Source organism: Euprymna scolopes, chromosome 5 (assembly GCF_053919585.1).
Source record: "Euprymna scolopes isolate OS-2025 chromosome 5, ASM5391958v1, whole genome shotgun sequence".
Taxonomy (NCBI): Eukaryota; Metazoa; Mollusca; class Cephalopoda; order Sepiida; family Sepiolidae; genus Euprymna; species Euprymna scolopes.
The window spans coordinates 164,740,709-164,750,047 of record NC_136486.1 but is presented as its reverse complement, the minus strand read 5'-3'; positions in this window follow the sequence as shown (position 1 = coordinate 164,750,047).

Genomic DNA, 9,339 nt, shown 5'->3' with positions numbered 1-9,339 from the left:
GCTTTTAATATCACTGTCAGAGCGAGAAAAAACTCAAACTTATAAGTATATAGATGTATTGTATTGGGAGATTTTATCAGATGTATTCATAAGTCTTATTTTTAACTGGATTCGGTAATTTGTCTGAAAAATATACTTTCCTATTAGAAGAAAATATATTTGTACAATTAAAAAGTAAAGGTTTTATTAATGAACTTTTCGTGTGATTATGATGGAAATAAATCATATACAATCCACTCAGCAATCCCTACAGCTATGTACTTTGAAAACGAAGCTATTTACTGGTGCTACCAGATCAGGCTGTCTGAAGATATTGGCTTCCTGAGACGAAATTCACCTAACACTGATGCTTTTTGTTTTTTTTAATTCCTTTTGCAAAATTTAATTATGTTCTGCAAAACCAAAACCAAAAACAACCTTTTTCCTATTTCCCCCACTTCCTGACTGGTTTCCCAACTTAAAATGTACCAAACATTAATACTGTAGCCCTTTTCCGTCTTCCGTTGCAAAACTCATTTATGTTCTGCATGTTAGGAAACAAAAACGATAAAATCCACCATAAAACAACCAAACCAAACATTACAAACTAGCGATTGAAGGTAAAAAAAGATTGAAGAATAAAAACCTTCTGCAAAATAACTGAATGCATCAGGAATACTATTTCCAAAATAATTTGATTCGGCATTAAATAACCGGAAAAAGGGTTGATATGCCATAAAACAACCAAACCAAACGAAGCTATTCAATATATATATATATATATATATATATATATATATATAACGGCTAAATACAGACCAAAAAGCATAATGAATAAAAAACGAAAATAAAGGTTAGCTAACCAGGTTTCGTTCCTCACTTATCAAAGCTAAATCGAGGAAAATACGATTTAAAACAAAAAAATAAATCATGAATATGGCGGGGGTAGGGGGGAAATAAACGGGGGAAAAATTACGTAGAGACTAAATTAAGTCCAAGAAGATTTTCTTTTTGCTTGCAAAGAGAAGGTCTCAAAGACTTAATAAAAAAAGTCTCTAAAATTTTCAAATGATAGGGAGAGTGCGACTTACTAAGGATCGTAAACGTGTCAGCACTGAAATTCGTGGCACACACATGGTTATTTGTAAGATGGTCGCAAATCGCAGAACCATACGTATTACTCAGAACATCCGATGGTGAAAAATTTGCATAACGAATCTTTGAAGGCACATGCTGATTCAAACGAAAATCTAATCTTTGCGATGTTTTCCCAACATAGTGCGCACTGCAACTACATTTAAATAAATAAATAAATAATAGAATTATTATGGTGGTGGTGGTGGGGGGGAAGAACATCTTTGCGAATAGACGGCAACATAGGCCTGGTTGAAAAAACAACACGCGGGTTCGATGCAAAATAACACTGTTGCACAGACAAAGAAATTTGCTTAACAAATCGGCCACTGATGTTACCTAGCTAAGGTAGACGTAGGTACACAGGACATCTATTAGCTATAAGTTCTTTGGGTTTATGAAAATGAGAAACTTTCTTATTGATAGTAGTTTTAACAATATCCAAGGGGTAACCATTATTACAAAGGGTCTTAATGATAAATTTTAGTTCGTCATCCAAATTAACCTCAGAACAAATTATCAAGGTCCTATGTGCTAAAGTTTTGATTAAATTATATTTTTGGTTTATTGGGCAAAAATAGTCCCAACGTGTATAGAGACCCGTAAAAGTTGGTTTACGATAAACAGAAGTAAGAAAACCTGAGGATGTCTTGGACGATCCTTAGTAAGTCGCACTCTCCCTCTCATTTGAAAATTTTAGAGACTCTTTTTATTAAGTCTTTGAGACCTTCTCTTTGCAAGCAAAAAGAAAATCTTCTTGGACTTAATTTAGTCTCTATGTAATTCCCCCTCCCCCGTTTATTTTTTTTCCTACCCCCGCCAGAGTCCCTACGGATATAGAAACCCGTAAAAGTTGGTTTACGATAAACAGAAGTAAGAAAACACGAGGATGTCTTGGACACAAAAACATCCAAAAATGTTTCCTTGTCTACCGTAAACTTAAGGGCTGGATGAACGTTATTAAGTGACACAAAAAAAGCATCCGCATTCGTCTCGTTGTCAAATAAGCAGAAATTATCGTCAACGTAACGAAAATAAATGTCTGGTTCATGCAAACCAGACAATAGACTCTCTTCATGAAAACCCACAAAGATATTAGCCAACGCTGGTCCCAATGTGGAACCCATGACCACACCATCCGTCTATCTGTACATAATATATATTTTTTCCTACCCCCGCCATATTCATGACTTTTTTTTTGTTTGTTTTAATCGTATTTTCAGCGATTTAGCTTTGATAAGTGAGGAAAGAAACCTGATTAGCTAAACTTTATTTTCATTTTTTATTTTTTAAATTCATTATGCTTTTTGGCTTGTATTTAGCCGTTATAAAATTCTGTACCCCCCGGAAAATTTTCAAATATATATATATATATGTGTGTGTGTGTGTGTGTGTGTGTGTAAAATATGGGACAATTCTAGTTGAACCAGTGTCCACAATGATGCTGGCTTAAATAGAGTTTAGAGGGAAAAGATAACAAAATATCATAATATGCGACATGATAAAGAAATTGGAATCTTAGGAAGATCGCCGTCATTCCAGTAATTATAGGAGCGACTTGACTCATGAAAAATAATTAAAAAAAACTACCTGGTAAATATATCCGGTGAACCAAGTGCAAGAGAGATACAAACAATTGCATTTAAAGGAACGATTAGAATCTTAAATAGATCTCTCGGTTGGAGTGTCTGAAATAGTAAATCAATATCTGGCATCTAGGAGGATGCTCCATCCCCAGAAAAAAAATGAAAATTGGAAAGGAAAATGGTAATCTGTTATTTTTAAAGCGGTGGGAAAACAAAATAAAAAAGTGGGGGAATGAGGTAGCGGGGTGGATGGAAGTAAATATCGAGCAAAAACATGCAGCCGTCTGACTCTCTTCAATGCTTGCCTTGAGTTTGGGTATTTGAATTTCAAGTTAGCAATTCCAAACACAACTATTGCGGCTCAAACAAATAAGAGAATGATCATTGATTTTTGTTTTGTTTTGAACAGTGAGTGCAGATACTTCCTCTGTCCGATTTCATTCAATAGTTCCTCCTTGTAATATCAATCCTTACGCTCTCTTTCGTTTTTCCTTTTGCTAGACGATCATGGTTTACTTTTACTTTTTCGTTTCTCAATGTGTGGTTCAATGGTTACCAATGTGGGCTGTCGACTTGGAATGCCATGTATTAGCTACAACGTTGGATTATTTTTATTTATTTCCCACAGCAGCAAGAGGTGACACATGGCTAGAAGGTAGCGAAACCATCTCCAATGAAGCATCTCCAATGATTGCATACAAAAATAGTTGAAAATGGCACAGTGTGTGTAAATATGCACTGGATTGCATGTTTTAGTGATGCATACAGATAAATTATCTATTCGTTATCTCTAGTGGATATCTCGAGTAGTCAACTTCTGCGTGGTCGAATGATGACCACTGACAAGGGTCAGAATCTAAGATTTTCGGTCACAGAAGAAAGGATTCGAGAAGATAGGAAGGGAGGCAGTTAGAGCCGGCTCTCCAGGGGTGTGAAAGTCAATCTGAGTTTGATGTGTGAAGAGGCAGTTAGTTTTTTTAAGGTTGCTGTTCAGTTAAGCCGATATGCTTCTCCAAGCAAGGTGAGTGCATAGGATTCTTAGCTGAAGAACTGTAGTAATGGGATTATATATTTCGGTTAAGCCAGGCAAAAATCTGATTTTGCAAGCTTGCCATTACGTTTGAGAAAACGAGTACCACCTTGTAATCTCAAAAATAAATGAACATATGTTATTAGTGGTTTTTGTTTCACAGGAAAATTCCTTTGTTGTACCGGGTATGAGTAAACAATATCATGCCTCATTCAGACCAAAAAGAATCTGCTTATCAGCAGGATAGTCTTTCTTTGTCGGTTTGATATCCAGGATATATTTCCCTTGGCTGGTATGAGCCCTAACCCGATAAGCTAGATATGAATGCTGGTAAAGCAACCCGAGTTCCATTGGTGCAAGAGAGTCAATTCTAGTAATTCTAATTGTAATTTAAATAATAGGGTAGATTCGACTTTCTATGGTTTTTGTCTAAAAGGAAAACCTTGAAATGATATGAACCGATAAAACTCCATTTCACAAAGGGCCATTTGTATATATATATATATATATATATATATATATATATATATATATATATATATGCCTGCACTTATTTTACTAAAGTTTGTGAAATGGAGTTTTTATTCAAGACAAAGATCAATAGACATCTCTTTCTTTGCGATTATCATCTTTCGTTCTTGTTATATTCTTACATTAACTGGCTTCATACTTTGTCTGGGGTCTATATATATCTATATATATGTCTATATATATATTGTGGAAATCACCCTAGACAAAGTATGAAGCCACTTAATGTAAGAAGATAACAAGAACGAAAGATCATAATCGCAAGGACAAGAGATGTCTATTGATCTTTGTCTTGAAAGACCAGGATTAAAAGTAAGGGGGAAACAATGAACTTGTACCACAAGTTTACTATTCTTGGAAAGAAGGTGCTGGAATAGGAAGCTGTATTACAATGAAGTATCAAAACCGTGAATTGATGAAGACCACTAGTTCAACGAATCAAACGAGCTGGAACAAAAGAAGCAGGGAAGAGAGCAGACAATTCAGAATAGTATTTATAGAGAAGAATAAAGTTAGCAACATCAAAGGCCAATTAAATTGCCGATATGTTTCTGCACCTTATCAAAAACACTCAAACGGAACAGAGATTCACTGGTTCAAATATGACAACCATACTCTGTACATAGTCTAATAACAGCGATAGGTGCACTACCCCAGTGGAAATTTGCAAATTGCATTTTTTTTTACTCATTCAATTTTCTGTTTGTTGCCTAAGATACGGCATAATCACGTTCGACACAGGTTTCTGTTTGATCATCAAGGTTAAGATAGTCAGTAGTTTCTGGTTTGTTTGATCAATACTGGTCTGTACTCTCTGGTTATCTCTACATTATATGCAGTATAAGTTGTGTTTACTTGATGTAATGTTTTTATTTGTTTTGTTTTTAAACTATGCATTTTGGAGGTAGGGGGTTTAAAATATTATTTTTGTTTTCAAGCGAAGGTAAGTAACTCTGTATGGACGAATTTAAGATGGCGTCCATATGAAAATAATTCTAACTCAACCAAGTATTTTCTGGAGGGAATTAAACCGAATTTTTATTGTTCTTAACAACGTACAATGATCCATCAAAGGAATTAAGGAATTAGAATGAAATGTCGATTTAGTAGGAAGAAAGATGATTAGTTACGAGATCTGACTGAAGGCAGTTCAAGAATAGCAAGTGTTGAGATTCGTCAATCTACACTTCTTATATGGAATGTGTGTACAACTATAGAAAACGTCTGCAAAGGTCTAGCGTTATAATCAGGATTCGGTTCTGGGGTTCGGGAAGGAGTAAGTCACTCTCTCGACAACAGCAAGTGTCTGCCCTCTTCTTTTCCAATCGACCATACCTGACCTCTCGCCACCAATGTTACATCGCACAATTCGAACGCCAGCAATACGAAATTCTTTTCAAGAGAAGATTTTCACGACTCTTTTCTCTCTGCACCCCCAGGGAATTTTTCCTAGCTTTTATATCTTCCTATCTAGAAAAAAAAGAAGAGATAGGAAAAAAGAATAGCTTCTCCCATCATGCTCTGCCTTCCTAAGATGCCCTTCGCATATACAAATGCACTGGCCATCCTTTCCTTCTTCTTTCTCAAAGAGCGATGCAGATACGCCCGGTACGTTTCTTTTTTTTTCTTCTTCTTTTCTAACCATATACCCCACAGGTTGCTATGAAATTGATATAATGAATATGATTACACATCTGAGTTCTTTCTCACAAGAATAGGATTGGCTGATTAAGCCATAAATCCGACTATAGAGCAGCTGAGAAGGAATGTTGGGGACACAGTTCACTCAGGTGATTTATTAGACTATTACCACTCAGTTACTTTAAACGAATATATCCCTTTCATGGGGATTTCAGAAAGCGTTTTTGGTTCAATAAATTGTGCATTAGATTGAAGGGGAAGTGCACCAAAGTCATGAGCCATCTTTTCATTGCGACTGTAGATGTGCTCTTAAAGTCTTTTTAAAAGTTAAAGACTGCCTTTTGTCTTTGAAGGCATACTATTGCGTTATACTTTGATGAGTGTGTTCTACAAACGAGGAAATACCCTCAATTTGGTCATTGGCGTTTGGGTTGAGATACCTGGTGAGCAATGAGGTATCACTAACCTAGCTGATGATATGCTCACTGGCTGGGCAAAAAAAACAAAACAAAAGAAACTTAACTTATGTCATACTGTATTCTTTCATTGTTGGTTCGTTCATTCGCTATGTACATTTATCTGTGTTTATTGAACATTACATGGTTCATATGCAGGACAGAAAGGATCTTGTGCTTCAGACTGTTTCTTTGCCTCTGGATAAAAGAATCATCAGGTATTTACTCAGTGCCATGAGAAAGGATCCTTTACTTCTCTTTAGTTTATTTTATCTTTAGTTGAAAGTCAAAATTAAGCTAGAGGGGTGAAAGTCTCCATGAAATTTCGCAAAACGTAAGTGAAAGTTTTGCACTTGTGCCTTGTAAAAGAACTAAGCTAGAGTATTTATTTAATGCTGGTACCATTTCAGTCTCCAATACCCAAGTTGAAATGTGCTGTGGGATTATTCCCCTGAACCAATCTCTTTTAGAGGAAAGTTTGCTCCTTGATTCATGCTGCGTGCTATGTGAAGTAATAGCTCCAAAACTAAGATTGGCAAAAACATTACACCATCAGGAAGGGGCTTGTCCATGTTTTCTGTAGACACGTTCATGGCTGACGAGCCCAATGTGGGATAAGCTCGTCTGCAACATCTAGCTGGTGCTCTTTCTTCCTGCATTTTCTGTTCTTTTTTTTTTTTTTTTTTACAGAGGCATCACCACATTATCAAGGCCAAGAGGCCACTCAAGGATAAGGGTTAAAGAGTGTACAGTAGAAATTGGACATTATAGTAATCATTAGTAATGAAAATTTGGTAAAGTTGATAACTTATATGGAACGGCTCATCAAGAACTTATTTACGTTAGACTTGAAGACAACCATATTGTAGTCAGCCGGAAAGCAGGAAAACGGAAGACAATTCCACAGGTGTGCAGTTCTAAGAAAAAAGCTTTGTTCATGGAATCTACGTTTAGGTTTAGGCACAGATAAAGAGTGGGGGGAATTATTGATAGTGTTTACTGCTAGACGAGTGTTTCTTGTGAAAGTTTGGCGAGGGGGGACCATAGATTGAAGCTCAGTCGAACACTTTCCATGAAAATAACGATACATCAGAGACAAACTCGCAACATCTCTTCTGTGAGATAAAGGTTGCAAGGAAGAGAAAAGGACATCTCCTACGAGGCTACGAAGTCTATTTTGAACTCTATCAAGGCAGGCCAAGTCCTTTCTAGCAGCTCCTGCCCAGATGGGGCAACAGTATTCCATCCTTGGACGTACCTGGCTCTTATATAGATAGAGAATAGCATCAGCGGTGAGATATCTACTGGATAGATAGAAAGATCCCACCATTTTTCCAGCGGCCTTGGCAACAGATTTGATGTACGTGTTCCATTTAAGATCAGGAGTAATGGTCAAGCCAAGAAGTTTGTCAAAACTTGAGGCCTCCTGAAGACGAGAGCCATTCATTTCAATTGATGTCAGATGTGGGTCAGAATGTTGATGATGTAAAGAGAGAAGCTTGGTTTTAGATGCATTAAAAGTAACCAGCCATTCTTTACCCCATTGTACTACGTGCTCAAGATCAGAGGAGAGAGAATTGGAGAGAACTTGGTCGTTTACTGTCTTAGATGTGCTACCATAAATGGTAGTGTCGTCAGCATAGATGTCTACACATGATGTAAGGATGTGATTTGGAAGATCATTAATGTAGATCAGGAAAAGAGTTGGGCCCAGGATGGACCCCTGAGGGACACCGGCATTAATACTGTGAGCTTCAGAATTTTGCCCCTCAACTACTACTCTTCTGAACCTATCAAAAAGAAATGATTTAATAATTGAGAAGACATTTCCAGCAATACCATAGCTAGAGATCTTATGAAGTAAACCTTTATGCCATACCCTATCAAAGGCCTTAGATATGTCAAGAGCAATTGCCTTAGAAAGGTTGCCTCCTATGAGATAGAACTGTAAGCACATCTGCTGTAGATCTAGCAGAACGGAAACCATATTGAGTGTCACTAAGAAGGTTATGTTTGTTGAGATGGTTGATTACTTCTGTATTTAACACAGATTCCAGCAACTTACTCATGACGCACAGGAGACTTATTGGCCTGTACTGAGAGGGGGATGAGCGATCACCTGAATTCTTAAATACAGGGCATACTGATGAAATTTTCCAGGGAGATGGAAAACTATTCTCCTTAAGACAACGTTTAAACAGTTTTGTAAGTATGGGCGCTAGTTCAGGTTGAAGTTTTTTTCTCCAGACCGCTGAGTGTTCTCAAAGGAGAAGACTGCTTGATGGATGGTGTGTCACCAAACAAGGGTTGACCACTGGTGGTAGTCCATATGACAAGCACCAAGAGATTTCTTCAGACAGTCTTTGTATCATTTCTTTGGTGTTCCTCTGTGGCGGTGGCGGTGGCCAATGGAAAGTTGGCCATACAAGGTGATTTTGAGAAGGCGGTGGTCATCCATCCTAGATACGTGGCCAGTCCAGTGTAGTTGTGATTTCAACAGCATGGCATCAATACTGCTGATTTTGGCTTGTTTGAGTAATGAAGTCACTTCTTGGATTCTTCTTTTATTTTCAATTATATCTTTTCTAGTTAATGTGTGCAGTTTTTTTGTTATTTTCTTTCAAGGAAATGTTTCTGCTTCATTTTCTTTCTTTATTTCAACAGTGTTTTACTCTTTTTCTTTTCTTCTTTCTTGTTTTTCCAACCATATCTCTTTCTTATTTTCTCTTTAGTCAGCCTATATTTCTTTTTTCTTTCTCTACTTTAAAAAATTTTTTTTTTTTACTCATGTTCACCCCTAACAAGGCATATCGCTACTTCGAAATAAGTGGCTACTATTTGGGACCATGCCTAAATAAGATTAAGATGTTAGTTTATGTTATATTTACACTACTGCATATCAGTACAATCAGGGAAGCAGGTAGCAGGAAAGGAATTCCAAAGTCTAGCTGTTCGAGGGAAGAAACTATTAGAATAGAAAGCGTTC